Below are 18,430 nucleotides of genomic sequence, written 5' to 3' on the forward strand. Positions count from 1 at the left end.
TGTTTGAACCAGCATTCCTTCCACAGAGCATGGCACCAGGCATCCTGGACAGTTATGGAAGGGGGTTCTATGCTCCTGGACTTTGAGCATCTTACCAACTTGTAGGCCTGACAGAACGAGCACACAGCAGTGACAGCACCTCTCATCCCCAAACGCCCAGCTGGGTGCCTGAACGAGGTGGTCTCCGAGATACCATAAGGCTTCCTTCACCATCCGAGATGGTAGCCACTGGACACATGGGGTGAGTTAAGCTTAATGAAAAGCAAGAAAAATTTAAAATTCAGCTGCTTGGCCTCCATGGCTCCTTTTCTGTACTCACTAAATGCGATGAGTGACTGTCATGTTAAGCAGCACAGATCATTCGCTTCATCGCAGAAGTTCTGTGATGGATTCATGGTGATTGAGGATGTGACTCAAAACCTAGTGTCCAAACCTCGCTCTGCACCTGGCTGTGCATGGCAGGTCACTTAACCCAGTCTCTGTGCCTCAGTTGTTGTATCTGTCAGACAGCGATGGTGTTCAGGTGAGGATTTAATGAGGTATAGTTTATAAAGTTATTAGTGTGGGACCTGGCACATTGTAAATTCTTAATATGTGTTACCAGGGAAAAAAAGTCTTTTAGCACTAACATATTATGTTGCTGCCATCTCTGTTTTCTCCCTGATGTGTGCATTTGAGGACCCTGAGGAGGAGCTTGAAGAAGGGGGAGGAAGTTCTTTGTAATTTATGTTTGGAGAACTGCATGGTGGCTTGGATCCTGCATTAACTCACAAGAGTATTTTTATTTAGCATTCCTTTCTACAACGCATAACCTGCCCTAGAGCCTGATCTACACACTTAACACACATTCCCTCATTTCATCTTCCAAACACGTATGGGTGATAAGTATCCTGTCCTCTCATTTTCGGTACCCTCCATATTTTTATACCCTGCATATTTTGTGGCACCTGTTTCCCTGGTTACAGAAGCAGACAGACAGATTGAGCTCCCAGCCACTGGATCACTCCTCAAATGCCTGCAGTGCTTGGGACTGGGCTGGGACTGCAGCCAAGAGCAGAGAATGCAATTCAGGTCTCCAGTGGGGATGGCAGAGACCCAATTATGTGAGCCATTACCACTGCCTTCCAGGGTCTGCATCAGCAAGAAGCTGGAGTCAGAGCCAGGAATCTAAACCAGGCACTCAGATATGAGGCACAGTCTTCTTAACCACTGGGATAAATGCCTGCTCCTGTGACTTATCCTGATAGATTATTCAAGTTCTTCACAAGTGGGGAGGGGAAGACAAAGCTGCAAGAATATGATTTTTTTCCCTTAAGGAAGAGAGTAGAAAAACAACTGTAGAGAATATATTATCTCAGTTTAGATATTTTATGTACATAATCTGGTTTAATGCAGTAACACTCTAAGATAGGTGATATTCTCCCCATTTTATACATGGGGAAACAAGCTATGTTGGTTTAATAACTAGCACAGCATTTCACAGCTAGTTGATGGTAAAAACCAGGATTCTGGGGCTGGCATTGTGACATAGTGGGTAAGGATACTGCCTTTGATGCCAGCTTCTCGTATGGGTATGGTTGAAGTCATGGCTGCTCCACTTCTGATCCAGCTTCTTACTAAGGGCCTGAGAAAGGCAGAGGAAGATGTCTCAAGTGCCTGAGTCCCTGCAGTTTACATGAGAGTCGGAGAAAACTCCGGACTCCTGGCCTTGTCCTGGCCTAGCCCTGGCTGTTGCGGCCATCTAGGGAGTGAACCAGTGGATGGAAGAGCTCGCTAGTTTGCTCTCTGTCTCTCCCTCCTCATTTCCCACTCTCTGTAACTCTGAGTTTCAAATAAATAAATAAATCTTAAAAAAAATAGAATTCTAACCCCACCTAACTCAAAATCTTATGTACTTTTCAACATGTCTTAATGCCTGTTAATAGGAAAGACAACATATTTTCATATTGAAATATTAAGCATAAACAAAAAAGTGGAGATAAATCATCTATGGGTCAAGAGGAAGAAACCACTCTTAGCCAAAGGGTCATGAGAAGCTTTATCGAAGAGAGAACATTTGAAATGGGACTTGAGATTGAGTAAGATGTGGGCCAATGGGATTTGGGGAAGGGACTTCTGGGCAGAGGGGAGCACATAGCAAGGGCTTTGGTAGCATCAGGATACCAGGAGAAGTAAGCAGTGAGGGGCCAAGGAGGGCATCTGCCTGTGTGGGGACAAGACTTTGTCACCTGCATTGCTTAGAATTGCCAGTGTTTGGTGACAGTGAAAAGCAGACTGACTTTTAGATTCATCATTATTATTTAATTCTCAATGGTTAATGAGCCTGTTTTATTACATGTATTCAAGACAGACCACTGCCACCAGCCTCTGACCTTTGGTCTACAACTGGTAGTTTGGATTGCTTGGACACATTGCTTTTGTATGCTTTTCTCGCCCTGTCTCTCTTGGAAGCGCTCCTACTTGATTCCCAGCCTCTGTTCTTCACTGTGCTCCCTGCCCTGTGTGTTCTGGGGAAGTAGTTCTGCGAGAGACAAAGTGGTAGCACTGGGCTTTCCATGAACTTGGGGAAGAAGGGTCACAAGTGAAGCCAGGTGTCTCTCACCCTCCAGGTGTGCAGTTCTGCCCCAGGCAGGAAACCTGGCTAGGGTTGAAACTCCCTGGGGGCTGGAGGATGCCTGTGAATCAGCAAGCAATGCTAGGTTGAACCAAAGGGCATGGACCGTGGGACTGGAGGAATCATCTTAGAGCTTTTTGTCACATGGATGGGAAGTGGAATGGGCTCACCCGATCATTGAAACCACTAAAATGAAGACCGTGTGGTGGTATACACCCTACCCTATCCCTATCCCTATCGACTTTCCCTGGCTACCACCCTCGGGTACAGGAACAAGGAGGACCTCCCGCTAATTTTCAACTGCGTTTTGCTCTCTGTTATATAGTATTTCAGTGACAGGATCCGCTCGGGAGAATTGGGGCCGGGCTGGATAAGGTTCTCAAGGAGCTGAGTTTTGAGTTCAGGTGCCCGCATGGCAGTGGAACAGTGCCTCCTGACCTTTCAGAACTTTGAGACCTCTGGGCGGTCTTAGAATCACCTCAAGCCTCCAGTCCAGGATACGCCTGCCTAGGGGAGTTCCAGGGACAGGTGGCAGGTAGAGTATCCTTTCTGAGTTTTATTCTCTCTTGTCCTCCCTTCCCTCCTTTCTGTATGTCCGTGTTGCTCTGTTGTGTCTCCTCAAGATTCCATGGGCCATTGATGCTGGGGTATTTATTTTATGTTCTTGTCAACAGACATCACAGCCTGCGAGGCGATGGGTACCGCAATGAGCTCACCACAAATCTCCAAGACTCCAAGCCACTCTCTGTTCCCAAGCATAAAGCTATGCTTCTGGAGGGGCAGCAAGAAACAACCTGGGACCAGGTGAGGACCCATGCACGTCCCTGTCCTCCTCCACCCCATCACTCTTTAGCTGTCTGTTTTTTTTCCCCTTGGTTGATGGAACTTTCTATGCGTGTCCTCCCACAGGCTCCACTTCTTGGCAAGAGGACAGAGCATCTTCTCGGGTGTCCAGGGGGCTGCTGAGGGATCCTGAGGAAGATGTGCTGGTCTGTGGGACAGAAAGGCAGCAGAAGAGCCCGCAAGTGCTGGAGCAGAACTCAAGCCGTGTCACTCACTGCAGACTCAAGTGTGCTGTGCTACAGCTCTGGATTGGACTCTTTTCCTTTGCCATCACCCACGTAACACATGGTTCTGGATGCTTTGGACTGGTTGGCTTTGTTTTTCTTTCTTGTCTTTTCCTTTTCTTGGCCCTTGGAAATATATAAAAAAAGAATTGCTTGAAAAAACTGTAATTCTTTGCCAAAATTAGCTTCATTTATGAACAAATTCTAATCCTAGTGATTTTCTGAAAAGGAATCCCAGGCTGCCAAGTAAATGAGGCTGTGGGGTTTGATTTGTCCAGTACTGATCCTTACATCAAAAATACATTTTTATTATTTTTTTTTTAATTTGGATACAGGTAATGGCCCGAGTTACATTTGCTTAACTACTGAAGTGACCTCAATGTGTTATCACTTAGAGTTGAAACACAATCAAACACACATTATCCTTGGAGCTCTTGCATGCTATTTGATATACAGGTAGCACTACAAAGAAACACAGCCCTTACTGGTTGAAATTTAATTTCTGTTTGATCCTGCAGTAGAATGGTAGAGATTATAAATTTCATACATGACTTTAAAATGCCTTCAGTGTAGGCTGGTCAATAGTGAGTAGTTTTGAAATGCCATTTTCTAAGGCAAAGCAGGAATTGGAGATCAACTGACCTCGTCAGCAGTGTTGCTCAGGTCAGTGTGGGGAGCTTCTCTTTTGGAGAAGTTGAAGAACAAGTTGCTTGTGTGGCTTGGTTTATGGAAACTGTAGTATTTCTGACTGTTTTGTAATTTTGCTGCCTTGGAATAAAACACCTTCCGTTAACTCAGCAACAAGGACTCTGTTGATTTCCTGCAACACTGTGTTCTTCATGGCTTTGTAAAAGTCCAGTGTGGACTTCTGAGTGACTGAGCTGCTAGAAGCCTCAGCTGCATCCAGAACTGTTGCTCTTTCAGAAGTGGCACAACAGCTGTGTGCTGTCCACACGGGGGCTGGAGGTCATGTGTTCAGCTTGCCGTCATCTTATGGTCAGCTCTAGAAATCTTTAATCATCTGTTAGGCAGATGTGTTGCCACTTGTCTTCCTACTCTGATTCTAGAGACCCTACTTATGAGACTGTAGATCAAGCCACACTCTCTGAACCTCAGTTTCCTCTTAGACAAAATGAAAATAATGATACTTCCTCTAATTATGGTGATAAGTGCCTCTAAAAATCATCGCATGGGTGGGACTTCAGACCTTGGAAACACAATGGGATTTGGCAGTGTTTGATAAATGGTAGTTACTTAGTCAGTGAAGAATGAACTTTGTAATTCCTTAAGGTTGGTCTTTGAGAACACTGAATAACCTCTGATGACCCCCTTGCTTAAAGTCATTGGAAAGAAATGTGAAGATGCGTGGGACAGAAGTCAGGAGCAGAGAGTCTGCTGCTCTGTGCCTTGGCCAGATAACCAAATCCTTTAATCCTGAATGTCTTCTTCTGTGAGGGAGAGAAGACATCTTCCTTCCCTCCTTCATAGACATGGCACTATCCCTTGCACAAAAGGGTTTGCAGTATCCGTAAAGAGAAGAGGCAACATGTTTCCCAATTGTTGGCAACATCAAGGCTGTGCCATTCAAAGGCAGGTGAGTCTCCCTCTAAATATTAACAGGGAGGTCTCATTCACTGTAGGGAAACATTCAACCTATTAAAGACCTCATAAGACGGTATTTATCACTTTAGTAGAAAGTGCTTTAGAGAAACCTTCACCCTCTCCAGTACCACACCTGAGATTTTTGGGTAGCCAAAATATAAAGCAAGGTCAAGAGTAAGATAGTTCATGCTGGTTAGCCAGCAAATGAAATAGATTTTCTCCAATCAAATGGTATGTGTTATAGGCCCATAGAGATTAGCCCAGAATTTTAAATCATGTGTAATATTTTCTTCTTTCCATGTGGAAGTCATTAAAATGAAAATAACAATTGCAATAGCAAGTGAACAATTATTGTGTGCTCACTATATGCTGAGCACTAAGTATTTGTAAGCAATGGCTCAGTTACTCATCACAGTGGTCATGTGAGGTAGATACTCTCATTACGCCCATTACCTGAATGAGAAACTGACAAAATGAAGGACTAAGTAACTGAACTAGACCACCTAGTTGTCTGCCTGGTTGTAGACATGGGCTCTTTACCACCTGGAATCCAGTCCCTGTCTGATGATTCATTGGCTCATAACTTTGCACCTCACCTTTGGAACCACATTGTCCTTATTCATAATTTGGGTCTTATAATTATTGTACTTTCATACATGTTTTCCTCAGTTATGGTCTAAGCTCTTAGAAGATGTATGCAAGCCAGATGGAAATCAATATGAAAATAAACATTTTTGAAAATATTATGTTTTTAAGTTAAAGAAAGAAAGCACTTCTGGATGGGGTCCATGTTGAGTCTACCTTTTTCTGAATTCTCTCCATTTTAGAAGTTGAAGGTTTTACAGCATCTTATTCAATAGAAGTCCTAATTGTTGGCAATGTAAACTCAAGAAGGGTGAAGGAGAGAGAGCACCAGACAAAAGAAGGAGCAGTGTTAGATTCATTCACGTCAGACTGACAGAAGCTCTTCCTAGACCCCTCCCATTAGAAAGACAGAGGATGGCTGGAGGGTCCTCTGGAGATTAAAGCAGGCAGTGGTAGCCAATGCAGTTGGCACATTATTCAGATTCCTAGGGCTTTCTCTGTTTGGGGAGCCTTTGTACATCACAATGGGGAAGTGCTAGGACATTCATGCCTCTCCCCAGTAGCCCTCAATCAGTAACTGAAGAGAGCTAGGATATAAAAACCACATGTCCCTCATGCCTTGGGTCAAGGCAAGGTCTAAATTGACACTAAGTCCCCTTGCAAGATGGCACTCCATTTCTCCAGGATGGTAACTGATTTGCAAATCCAGTTTTGTTGACTACATTTCTTTGCCTGTCTTAGGGTCTTATTTCTCAACCAGTTTTAGCTAGGATCACCTGTCAGATTAGTTAATTTGCAAATAAATTCCCATATTGGCATCTTTTCAAAAATTTCAAGACTCAAAACTCTGATGCTGGTCAAATGTAACAATAATAATGCTCCAGAAAAAATGCAGCAGTACCACTCAAGAGTAAATAGGTTCTCCCTTTGTTCTGCTGTGTTAGGAGCAGGAAAGGGAGTCTGATGAACCCGAGACTGGTGCCCACAGTACCATTTCCTTCCTATGAAACAAGTACCTCCACAAGTTCTGAAATATTTTCCCTTTAGATGAAAGACTCAACCAACATTCAAGATCAGGGAAGAATCACCTGATGGCAAATCAAATTACAAATCACCGGCTAGAACAAGTAGTTAAATCTAAGGGGGTAATGGGAAAAGGAGAGAGTCACAAACCCAAGCCCCTTCTCACCTCTCAAGGACTTCTATTTGCCTTTGAATCACTTCTGCTTCAATTAACATTGATTGGACCTGCCTCAAGTGCCTGGCTCTTGTCAAATTCCATTACAGGAGCCTCCAAGATACTATCAGTCTGCGAGCCTTTGTTGTGCTAGACTTCTTTGTGGGAATATCAGATATTGTGGGGAGTAGCTAACACATTGATGGGGTTCTCTTACAAGACGCTTGTTTTTGTTGTTGTTTTTTTGGGGGGGGGCATGCAGATTTGTAAACAGGATTTTATTTTTGCCATCACCATTATCAACTCAAACCAATTCTGTAGGTCCAAGTTATGATGCTCTAAAAACTATGCCAGGCTGACCAATACTGCTTTTAAAGATAAACACTGACAGTGTCAATCCTTTAAAGTAAGAAAATGTGACAGAATCTTTGTTATAACCATCACACACTCAATTACTTTTCTTCAGTTGGGAAGAGACATGCAAAGAAACATGTTTCTCCATGGGTTTTTGAGCAAAGGATTAGAGTTTTATTTTCCTGGAGATGTAAATGAAATAACAGTATCTATCACTCTGCTGTTTCTTCTCCTAACTCTTTGCTAAGGTCTTGGAGGGTGGCTACATTTTATGCATTTTGTTTTGGTTTTTATGTGAAGCTAATTTTAATTTATCCCATATAATGTAACTATTCATTATCATTGCTGGAATATTAATGTTCTCTATTATTAGGCACTTAGCAATCACTGTATTGTATTATCTTTGGCCATGGGATACAGTACTATTTTTTAAAATCTGAAAGATTATTTTCCCCCAGAAACCTTTTAAGGAATACAAACTTCATGCATTTCATAAATACAACTTTAGGAACATAGTGATTCTTCCCACTGTACCTGCCCTCTGATCCACTATCCATTTCTGCTAGATTTCCGTTTGTTGGCATGCAACTCTTTGTAGTTATTTCTGATGACTCTTTTCATTTCTGTGGTGTTGGTTGTTACATTTCCTTTTTCATTTCTAATTTTACTAATTTGGGCCTTCTTTTTTTGGTGAGTTGGGCCAATGGTGTATCAATTTTGTTTATTTTTTCAAAAAAAACTCTTCATTTTGCTGATATTTTGTATTTTTTATTTCAATCTTTTTTATTTCTCCTCTAATTTTAGTTATTTCTTTTCTCCTACTAGTTTTGGGTTTGGTTTGCTGTTGTTTTTCTAGGTCCTTGAGATGCACTGATAGTTCATTTATTTAGTGCCTTTCCAATTTCTTGATATAGGCATCAATGCTATAAACTTCCCTCTTAACACTGCTTTTGCTGTATTCCATAAACTTCGATATGTTGTATTGTCATCTTCATTTGCTTTCAGAAATATTTTTATTTATCTTTTGATTTCTTTTGTGACCCACTGTTCATTCAAGAACATGTTGTTGAGACTCCATGTGTTTGCATATGATCTAGAGATTCTCGCGTTGTTGATTTGAGCTTCATTCCATTGTGGTCAGAGCAGGTGCATGGTATGATTTTCAGTTTTTTGAATTTGCTGAGACTTGCTTTATGGTCTAACATGTGGTCTATCCTAGAAAAACTCTCATGCACTAGTGAGAAGAATGTGTATTTTGCACCTTTAGGATGAGCACTTCTGTAGATATCCATTAGGTCCATTTGATCTATAGTGTCGAGTAACTGTTGTTTCCTTGCTGATTTTCTGTCTGGTTGATCTGTCCATTGCTGAATGTATGGTCTTGAAGTCCCCCATTAGTACTGCATTGGAGTCTATGTCTCCTTTAGATCAATTAACATTTCTTTTAATAGCCAAGTACCCTATAATTAGGTGTATATACACTTATAATAGTCACATCTTCCTGTTGAATTGATCCCCTAGTTTTACATAGTGCCCTTCTTTGTCTCTTTTAGCAGTTTTTGTGTTAAAATCTATTTTGTCTTATATTAGAATGGCTACACCAGCTCTTTTTTGGTTTCTGTTGGGATGGACTATCTTTTTTCCATCCTTTCACTTTCAGTGTGAATGCATCTTTGTTGTTACGATGTGTTTCTGATAGGCAGCAAATAGATGGGTCTTGTATTGTAATCCATTCAGGTTGTCTGTATTTTCTAACTGGAGTGTTGTGGCCATTTAAATTCAAGGTGACTATTGATATGTAATGACTTGGCCCTGCCATTTTCCCATAAATATTCCTATTGTTTACTTTGGGTTTCCTTTGTAATTTAACCAGGAGATTTTTTGCCTTTACCTTCTTTCGTACTGATGATCATGTTCCTATGTGTAGCACTTCCTTAAGCATCTTATGTAAGGCTGGATGAGTGGTGACAAATTCTTTCAATTTCTGTTTGTTATGGAAGGTCTTTATTTCACCTTCATTTATAAGTGAGAGCTTTGCAAGGTACCTTATTCTGGGTTTACAGTTTTTTTTTTTTTTCTCTTAAGACTTGAATATGTCTACCATTCTCTCCTAGACTATAGGGTTTCTTATGAGAAGTCAGCTCCAAGTCTATTTGGAGATCCTTTGAAAGTAATCTGCGATTTCTCTCATACACATTTTAGATTCTTGTATTTACATTTACTACTACATAAAGTTTGACTATAATGTGTCATGGTGAAGGTCTTTTCTGGTCATGTCTATTAGGAGTTCTAAGTGCTTCCTGTTCTTGGATGTCTCTTTTTTTTCCTATAAGTTAGGGAAATTTTCTGTAATTATTTCACTAAAAAGGCATTCTAATTCATTATCTCTTCCCGCAACTTCAGAATTCCTGAGACCCATATGTTGGGTTGTTTGATAGTATCCCATAAATCTCCAACACTGTTTTTTAGTTTTCTAATTTCTTCTTCTTCTTTCTTTTTTTGGTCTGACTGTAAAATTACCAGAGATTTGGCTTCTAACTTTGATGTTCTTTCTTCTGCCTCACCAAGTCTGTTGTTCAGGATTTCCACTGCATTTTTCATTTGTTCTATTGAAATCTTCATTTCCGATATTTCATTTTGATTTCTCTTTAAAAACTCAGTTTCATGGGAAATTTTTCATTCATGTCATGTATGGATTTCTTTAGTTCATGGATTTGCTTCTGATTATTTCTAAGTAATAATTTGATCAATTTTTTGAATTCCATTTTTGACATTTCTTCATCTTCACATTCTAGTATTGAAGTATTGGGTTCTTTTGGGGTTGTCCTGTTGTCTTCCTTATTCTTGTTTCTTGAATTGCTGCATTTATTATTAGGAATTTGGAGAGATACTTGTTGATTTTTTTTTTTTTTTTTTTTTTTTTTTTGCCCTGTGATGGCTTTCATCTTTGCACTTTTCCTCTGTGGCTTAGTGGAGTGTCTGCTCTCAGTGAATATCCAGTGGCATGTGCTGGGTGTGGTCAGGGCTCTGTGTTCAGTGCTCCAGGGGAGGAGGTTTCCAAGGCGACACCCAAGTTGAGCGTGGTAAATCTCTTCTTTTTGTTTTTAATCAGAAGGGAGGTTTGTCCTGCTCTGTTGGTGTAGTCTCACTGTCACCCCCTCTCCTCAATGCCTGGGTGCTAACCCCAGTGGATACAATATTTGTCTGGGCTGCCACAAGAATCACACAAAGTATCCACAAAGTCCTCAGTGTGAGCACTGATCCTGCAGCAATGACCCTCACCAGGGAATCAGAGAGCCCTGAGTTTGTGGAGCTGCCCACAGCGACTGCTCAGAGTGCCAGCCACACTCTCTGCCCTCCTGCACAGCCACAGTGTTTTCACAGTCCTGGCGCACAAAGCTTCCACACTCACAAATACCCAGCCCTCTGTCAGTTCTCCCAGCCAGTCTCAGGTGTCTCCTCTCTGGTGGTTGAGGACACGATCAGGCGCAGCTGTTACTTATCTCCAAAATGGCACCTGTCCCCTCTCGGCTAGTTACAGGATGCCGGTGCTGGGTGACTGGGGAGAGAGAAACGTGCCCCCCTTTTTTCCTCTAGGTTGGCAGGTAAGTGTCCCCCACCAGGCTCCAAGTGAACTCCCTCCAGGCTTCTCTCAGCTTTATCGCCAGTGGGTTGGGCTGTTGCAGTCTGGTCTACCTCACTCCAAAACTAGTGCTGTGGCTCCTGGCTGCTGGGGTCCTGAGTTGTGTACATCTGCATCCTCCATGTAGGTCCACAGTGTCCCTCTAATTTGCGTGCAGTTTCCTCTGGAGTTTTCTCCCTAACTCTTCCCTGGGATTGCACTCTCTGCTTTTTTTAAACTATTTTCCTCTAGACTAGAGCATTAAGCCCCCTCCCTATTCTGCCATCTTGGGATACCTGCATTTTTGTTTGTAATATGTGGCTGAGAACATATCATTCTTTATATTTGATATACTCTCTCTCTCTTTTTTTTTTTTTTTTGACAGGCAGAGTTAGTGAGAGAGAGAGAGAGAGACAGAGACAGAGAGAAAGGTCTTCCTTCCACTGGCTCACTCCCCTAATGGCCGCCAGGGCCAGCGCTGCACTGATCCAAAGCCAGGAGCTGGGTGCTTCCTCCCTGTCTCTCATGTGGATTCAGGGACCCAAGCACTTGGGTCATCCTCCACTGCCTTCCCGGGCCACAGCAGAGAGCTGGACTAGAAAAGGAGCAATGGGACTAGAACCCGGCGCCCCAACCAGGACTAGTACCCGGGGTGTCAGCGCTGCAGGCAGAGGATTAGCCTAGTGAGCCACACCACCGGCCTGATATACTCTTCATCTTTTCTCAAAATAACTGAAGTACATAATGGAAAATATTTATTTTATAGATTCCTTGCTTAATTTTAGTTTATACCAACAAGAGTGTGCACCCAGCCTCGTACTTAATGAGGGAGGGAAGGAGAAGTCAAAGCCCCATCCTTGGATGCATATCTGGAAGTTGTGGGGCAAGATTCCTATTAGAAAAAAAATCAGAGTAAAGCATAATTCTTAATGACTGAGAATGCTTTATATAGGATAAACCCTTTCACTATTGGTCCTTTCAACTATTGGTCCCTTTTTCATACATTTTAATTGTATTAATTACAAATTTTTCCCCAAACATTCAAATGATACTTTTGCCACTAAGGAAAAATTTTTATGAATTAAATCATCTTAAAATATGTAAATGCTAATTACAAATTTAATGGAGTCATTCTTCTGAATATTTCAATAAAATCACTACCAATTTCACAAACTTTAAAAGCAGATGACATGCATCTGTCCACCTGCATACATATGTACAATTACAATGAGATTCACATTTTTAAAAAGATTTGAAAAATATACAGAGAAAGGGAGAGGGAGAGACAAAGAGAGAGGGATCTTCCTACGGCAGGTTTACTCCCTAGATGTCTGCAGTAGCTTGGGCTGGACCAGGCCAAAGGCAGGTGGAAGGAGCTTTTTCCGAGTCTCCCATGTGAGTGGCGGGGGCCAAAGTACTTGAGCCATCTCCTGCTGCTTTTCCCTGGACATTAGCAGGTAGCTGGATTAGAAGTGGGACAGCCGGGGCTTGAACTGGAGTCCATATGGGATGCTGGTATTGCAGGTGGCTTTACCTGCTAGACCACAACACTGGCCCCTATTATTTTTTTTTCCTTACAATTGAACTGTTAAGAAATATTTATTCTATGAGTTTGACTTATGTCTTCATTTTTAGAAACTTGTTTTTATACATTCCTCATTTTTCATTCATCTGTCATTCCTAATTTGCTGGGATTACAGTAATGTTGCCAGGCACAAAGAAAAAAGAATGTGCTTTCGCATCAACTGATTTGGTGGGTTCTGGGTTATTAGCCGTTTGATCTATGGTTAGCAAGTAAATGTTATTGGATCCCATCAAAGTTGATTCCATCCTGGGCTGGTGTTTTCTGACTTGGATTTTTCTGAGAGTCAAGGTTCAGTGCAATGTCAGTGGCAGTGAGAAGCCCTTATCTTACAGCAGCCATGCAAAGCCTCCCCTGAGGGTTCCATGCCTAGCAAATCTTAGTTCCAAGCACTGAGCTTTTACTTAATGATGCTGTGATTTCTCAGTGTTTTTTTGGTAGAAACGTCTGGTGGTTTCATTATTCAAAGGATAAAGGGGTAAGTCTGGGCAACATAGTCTCTTCCTGGAACCACTACTTCCTGCTTCAGCCTCCAGCACGCTACTGGACTACTGGACTCTCTCCTTTTTTTTTTTTTTTTACAGGCAGAGTGGATAGAGAGACAGAGAGAAAGGTCTTCCTTTGCCATTGGTTCACCCTCCAATGGCCGCTGTGCGCTGTGGCTGGCGCACTGCGCTGATCCAAAGGCAGGAGCCAGGTGCTTCTCCTGGTCTCCCATGGGGTGCAGGGCCCAAGCACTTGGGCCATCCTCCACTGCACTCCCTGGCCACAGCAGAGAGCTGGCCTGGAAGAGGGGCAACCGGGACAGAATCCGGCGCCCCGACCGGGACTAGAACCCGGGGTGCCGGCGCTGCAAGGCGGAGAATTAGCCTAGTGAGCCGCGGCGCCGGCCTCTTTTTTTGTTTTTTAAGGTTTTTTTTTTTTTTATTTGAAAGTAGAGTGACAGAGAGACAGAGAGGAACAGAGCGATATCTTTCATCTGCTGGTTCACTCCCCAAGTGACCACAATGTCCAAGGTTGGGCCAGGCCCAAGCCAGGAACCAGGAGGCTCTATGTAGGTCTCCCACATGGGTGGCAGGGGCCCAACCACAATTTTATTTGAGGGTAAGTACACTCTGTCTCTCCCTTTACTTGACATCTGTTATAGCAGGAAGTCTACTTTCTTTAGTGTTTAAGCAAGTGTCAGATATACTGTCACTTCAAGATGAATAGTAAACAGCCCTAATAAATGAATGTTATGGGTGACATTAATAAGACATTTGTGTTCCTGCAGGAAGAATCATGCTAGAAGATAAATAGATGCACTTATTTATACTGTTGTTAGGAACCTGAACTTCTGACACATGGAGCAGGTGTTCAGTCTATTTTGGAACTATCTGACAAAACTCTTTTGTTTTCTTATTCCTCTGCCTGACCCCAACAGGTAGATGTTTGTCAAGGTTCTGCCTTCTCTCTTTGTTCGTTGATCTTTCTGTCTTTTTCTAAATGAACTCTTCCCTGCAGTGTAAATTATTATCTTTGGAGAGAATGAAGCCATGTTCCAACTCTCCCACCCCCTCCAAGTTGAGTCTTCATTTACAGCTGCCTGTATGACATCTCTATTTGTATGTGCTTCAGGTAACACAAACCCACCTGCTTATAATAGAACTCAGGTCTTCTTTCCAAACCAGCTGCTCCTTAATTTCCCTTCCCCCTGAAAATGAATCACATTATGCCCTTCACTAAAATCTCCACTGTTATTATCCCACATACTCGCATGATTCAACCTCCAGTATGTCTCTCTGACATTGGTACCTTCATTTATCTCCTATAAAAGCTGTATCTTAAGTACCCAATGCTGCCATTCAAATTATGGCTATAGCCTTTGAAGTGACTTTCTCATTGTCAGTCTCTATCCACTACAACAGATTTTAAATATTGATGAGCACAAATTTTCCCAAAGAACATGTCACTGATTATGTGACTCCTGGTGTGGAATGAGAGATTTGTTCAAATTCAATCCTACCATTCTAGATTTTTCAGTATACAGTCCCAACTTGTTTTCTCTTGAGAAATGGCAGGTATGGAATATGTACAAAATATGCAATTTCTGAACTGAGTGATTATTTTTTAAGCCATTCTCTTTAACTAGAATCTGAAAGGTAGTGACACTCCAGAGTTTTCACACTATTAGTAGAATTGCCTTTCTATTGTCTTTTTTGCTGAATTCAGTATAATCTGTACCTTTTCCACCTCTTTATGTGACTTGCCCTGTTGTATAACTCACTATAACCATCCCTCTAAAACTTTTTAAAGAGTATAAGTGGGCTTTTGGTGTGGTGGTTAGGTTACCTATTGGGACACCTGCATCCTATACTGGATGTCTGGGTCCGAGTCTCAGTTCTGAGTTCCGCTTCCAATCCAGCTTTCTACCAATGTGTTCCCTGCGATGCAGTAGGTAGGCTCAAATACTCGAATCTCTGCCACCCACCTGGGAGACCTGAATTGAGTTCCTGGATCCCGGCTTTGATCTGGTCCTGCCGTGGTTGTTGTGGGCACTTGGGAAGTGAACTGGTGAATGGAAGATCTTTCCCTCTGTTTCTCTATTTCAAAAAATAATAAAAAATGTAAAGAATGTAGACATATGTTGGGGGTCTTATTTGATCCTTTTGGAGTTTACATCTGCATGCCTTTTTAGACTTGTTCTGAGTCTCATGACTGCTGGGTTTTTCTGTCCAACTAAATAACCAAATAGGATTATTGGTTTGTTGATGAACTACAATAAATTAACATATTATAATTTCTAGTTCAAAAAACAGTTTCATCCATCATGGCCTTAAAGTATATAATACTTATTGAATCATACTATTATTTGCATAGTATATATTTATTTTGCTTCAACCATATTCTAGTACTTATACTAGAATCAAAGATGAATGGGGAATAATATAACTTTAAAAGATCACAGTCTAAATTCCAATAAAGACTCAAGAAAGGAAATTTAAGAATTTAAAAATTCCAGCATCATCCAGTGTTAGAATTCTCTCTGTGGAGTTGCTGCCAAGTGGTGACCCAGCTTCCCTTGGAAATGCTTAGTATCAGTGAACTCCATTAGACAATCCATTTTGGGGGAGCTAATCTTTATTATCAGGTGAAGCTCTGTATCTTTGAATTTATCCATGGATCTAAGACCTAACTCAAGGAATTCAATGACCATAGAAATTTTGCAGATAATATACATAAGTCAAGCAATCTACATATTAAAATTAGAAAGTTCAAGTAGTTATAACAAATGACATCTTGCGTGGATAACAATATAATAAAGATAATAGGTTGGTAGGCTGATGGTCACCTGAAGAGCAGGGCACTTATAGGTCTCAGTTGTTTTTCTTTGAAAACATGTAGGTCATATTTTCAGATTTTTTTTTTCAAGGAAACCAGAATTTGAAATTGTTATATGGCATCTCCGGATTTTTAAGTTGACAGGTGATTGAATGCCTTTAAAACTCTGTGTTGGCCAACACATTGGGAGAAAAATGACATATCTATAATGGATTTGGCCTATGAGCCATTACTTTTCAACCTTTTCTCTAAGTCTGTCAGCTATATGGAAGAAGTATATATTCCCTGTGGTTTGACAACCCATCAGATAGCTGAAGACAGCGATCACAATCGCCCACCATCCCAATCTTCTCCATAAGTTAGTTGTTCCTTGTTTTCAGCGGCACTTCAGCCAGATTCACAGGATATTCTTGACTTAGTCAACCAATGCTTTCCTTTAAATAACTGACTGGAGGACTTCCACTCTAGAACAATGAAATAACTCAAGGGTGATGTTTGAAAACATTTGCCAAACTATTTTTCCTTTCATACAGAGTTATACTTCCTAAAGACTATCAGAGCACCAGTGAAAATTTAAATCTTACTGAGTGGTGGACACTTCTGATTGGCACTTGTTTCCTCAAATCACTCATCAGTTCTATCTTCATATGACTTTAATTAGATAGAATGCCTAGTCCAGTGTTTGATTCATACAGTAGGTGATCATTCACTATTCCTGGGCTGATTATTCTCCATTTACTTCTCACCTAGTTCTACTCTGTCTCCTTATATCCCTTGATTTGGGACATGTAAGGCTGACCTATGGGCCACAGAACCCAGGCTTCCTTACCAGATGGCTTTCAGTAGAGTTTGGTCAATGGAAGACACTGGAGAGATAGCAGAGAGCAGAAGGTGGTAGAAACCAAGCTGTGTCTTCCAGGTTCCATCCATGCATTGAATCTTCATCTCTGACTTAGCTGTGCCTCCGTAAGGTCTCAGGTTCCAGCCGTGAGTCCCTCTGCCATGGCTTTCTGTGATGTTTCCCAATGTTGCTAATGTTTAGGTGTCTGTCTTGACATCTCTTGTTCATTCTCTTAATATTGCCAGCAGTACCTTTAGCTCTTGATTTGAAATATTTGGAGCAAATTTTCTCTTCTGCAGGCCCTCCCCCAATCTTCCCTTTCTCTTTAGCCTTCATAACATCATCTCCCCATTTGTCTTTGTATCAGTGATAGGAAATTGTCTCTAAAGAAAGGTTTTTTAAATATGTGGTTAGGCATATGTACTCATATTATTCTGTTTTTCTGCCTTGGTAAGTATGGGGGATCTTCTTGGATAAGTTACTCTCCACACAGCCATATTTTAAGTTACTAAGAACCACAGCACTGATCCTTGGAGTACCAGAACATCCTAATGAGCACACTGGGCTCACCTGTCATCTGCAGTACACTCAGATGCAGCCTCTGGAGATCTGAAGCCTTCGCTCTTCCTAGTTTCTAAACCAGACCTGACTTCCTGTGATGTCCCAGAAGTTTTACTTAGACCTGCAGGGTTGCCCAGAATTAGTCTGACTTTTATGACCTCTATTGCTGGCTACCTTGAAGAGATGCCTGCAAAATCCAACCTTTACTATAATTCTGCACTTTGGATCTGCCCCTTTCTCTTCTTAGTTCATGCCTGAGTATCTTTTCAAAGTCACACAAACTTCCTGCAGCCCTAGCACTGCAATCATACCTGATCTCAAGTATATAGGACTGGGTGGCTACTGGACACAAACTTCTTAGGGACTGCAATTTGGTCCTCAGGTTACCCACTGTCTCCGCCCCCCTCCCCCTTCAACCTCCACCCTGGCTTGCACCACACCCGTCTTGTCTTCACTTATCATTGTGTCCTGCAGTTAAAGTCTCAGCATGACTTGGGGAACAATTCGAGCTAGTTACAAGTTCACCTTGGGCAAACAAAAATTTTAGGAGTATTAAATTTAAGGAATCAATAAACACAGCACCACCACCAGTCCTGGATCTGTAAGATTGACTAACAAGTAATTAGGGAAAAATAAGTAGAGGTTTTATGTTTAGAAAAATCCATTTTCAAAACAATATGAGTTGTACAATCTTCACTCATAATTTTAATATGGTCTTATCTTTAAAGCACTTGGTAAGTACAACTTCTCCCAGCATGCTTCTGAAGTATGTATCATTAGCCAAGGTGTGTTCCAGTCTGATTTATTTTTAAAGCAAATCAATATAGGAAATAAGCATTCTGTTTTTAACTTAATATTTAATTGGATTTTTTGGTTTTCGTTTCAAACTAAAAAAAATCAAAGCACTTAAAATTGCATTTTAGAAAAAACATTTATTCATTTGAAAGGAAGAGTAATGGGAGAGACAGAAAGGGGAAGAGAAAGAGAGAAGCAGATCTGCCTACTGGTTCACCCCCAAATGACTGCAATGGCAGGGCTGGGCCAGGAACCTAAAACTCTATATGGGTCTCCCATGTGGGTGGCAGGGGTCCTAGCACTTGCACC

The 18,430-nt window shown here is 41.5% G+C and overlaps 1 protein-coding gene and 1 non-coding gene across 10 annotated transcripts in view; both read left to right on the top strand.

Moving 5' to 3' along the window:
* The window catches only part of LOC108177938 (uncharacterized), a 148,200-nt gene extending 144,781 nt beyond the window's left edge, over window positions 1-3,419 (top strand). Inside the window, exons 2-3 of the transcript XR_016232888.1 lie at window positions 2,940-3,149; window positions 3,289-3,419. This is a non-coding gene — a transcript (uncharacterized LOC108177938). The remainder of the gene's footprint in view (window positions 1-2,939; window positions 3,150-3,288) is intronic.
* Window positions 1-18,430, top strand: part of RBMS3 (RNA binding motif single stranded interacting protein 3) — a 1,620,164-nt gene that overhangs the window by 189,896 nt on the left and 1,411,838 nt on the right. The gene's annotated exons all lie outside the window — the stretch shown is intronic.

Source organism: Oryctolagus cuniculus, chromosome 4 (genome assembly GCF_051225735.1).
Source record: "Oryctolagus cuniculus isolate XC-2025 breed Fujian yellow rabbit chromosome 4, ASM5122573v1, whole genome shotgun sequence".
In the NCBI taxonomy this organism is placed as follows: Eukaryota; Metazoa; Chordata; class Mammalia; order Lagomorpha; family Leporidae; genus Oryctolagus; species Oryctolagus cuniculus.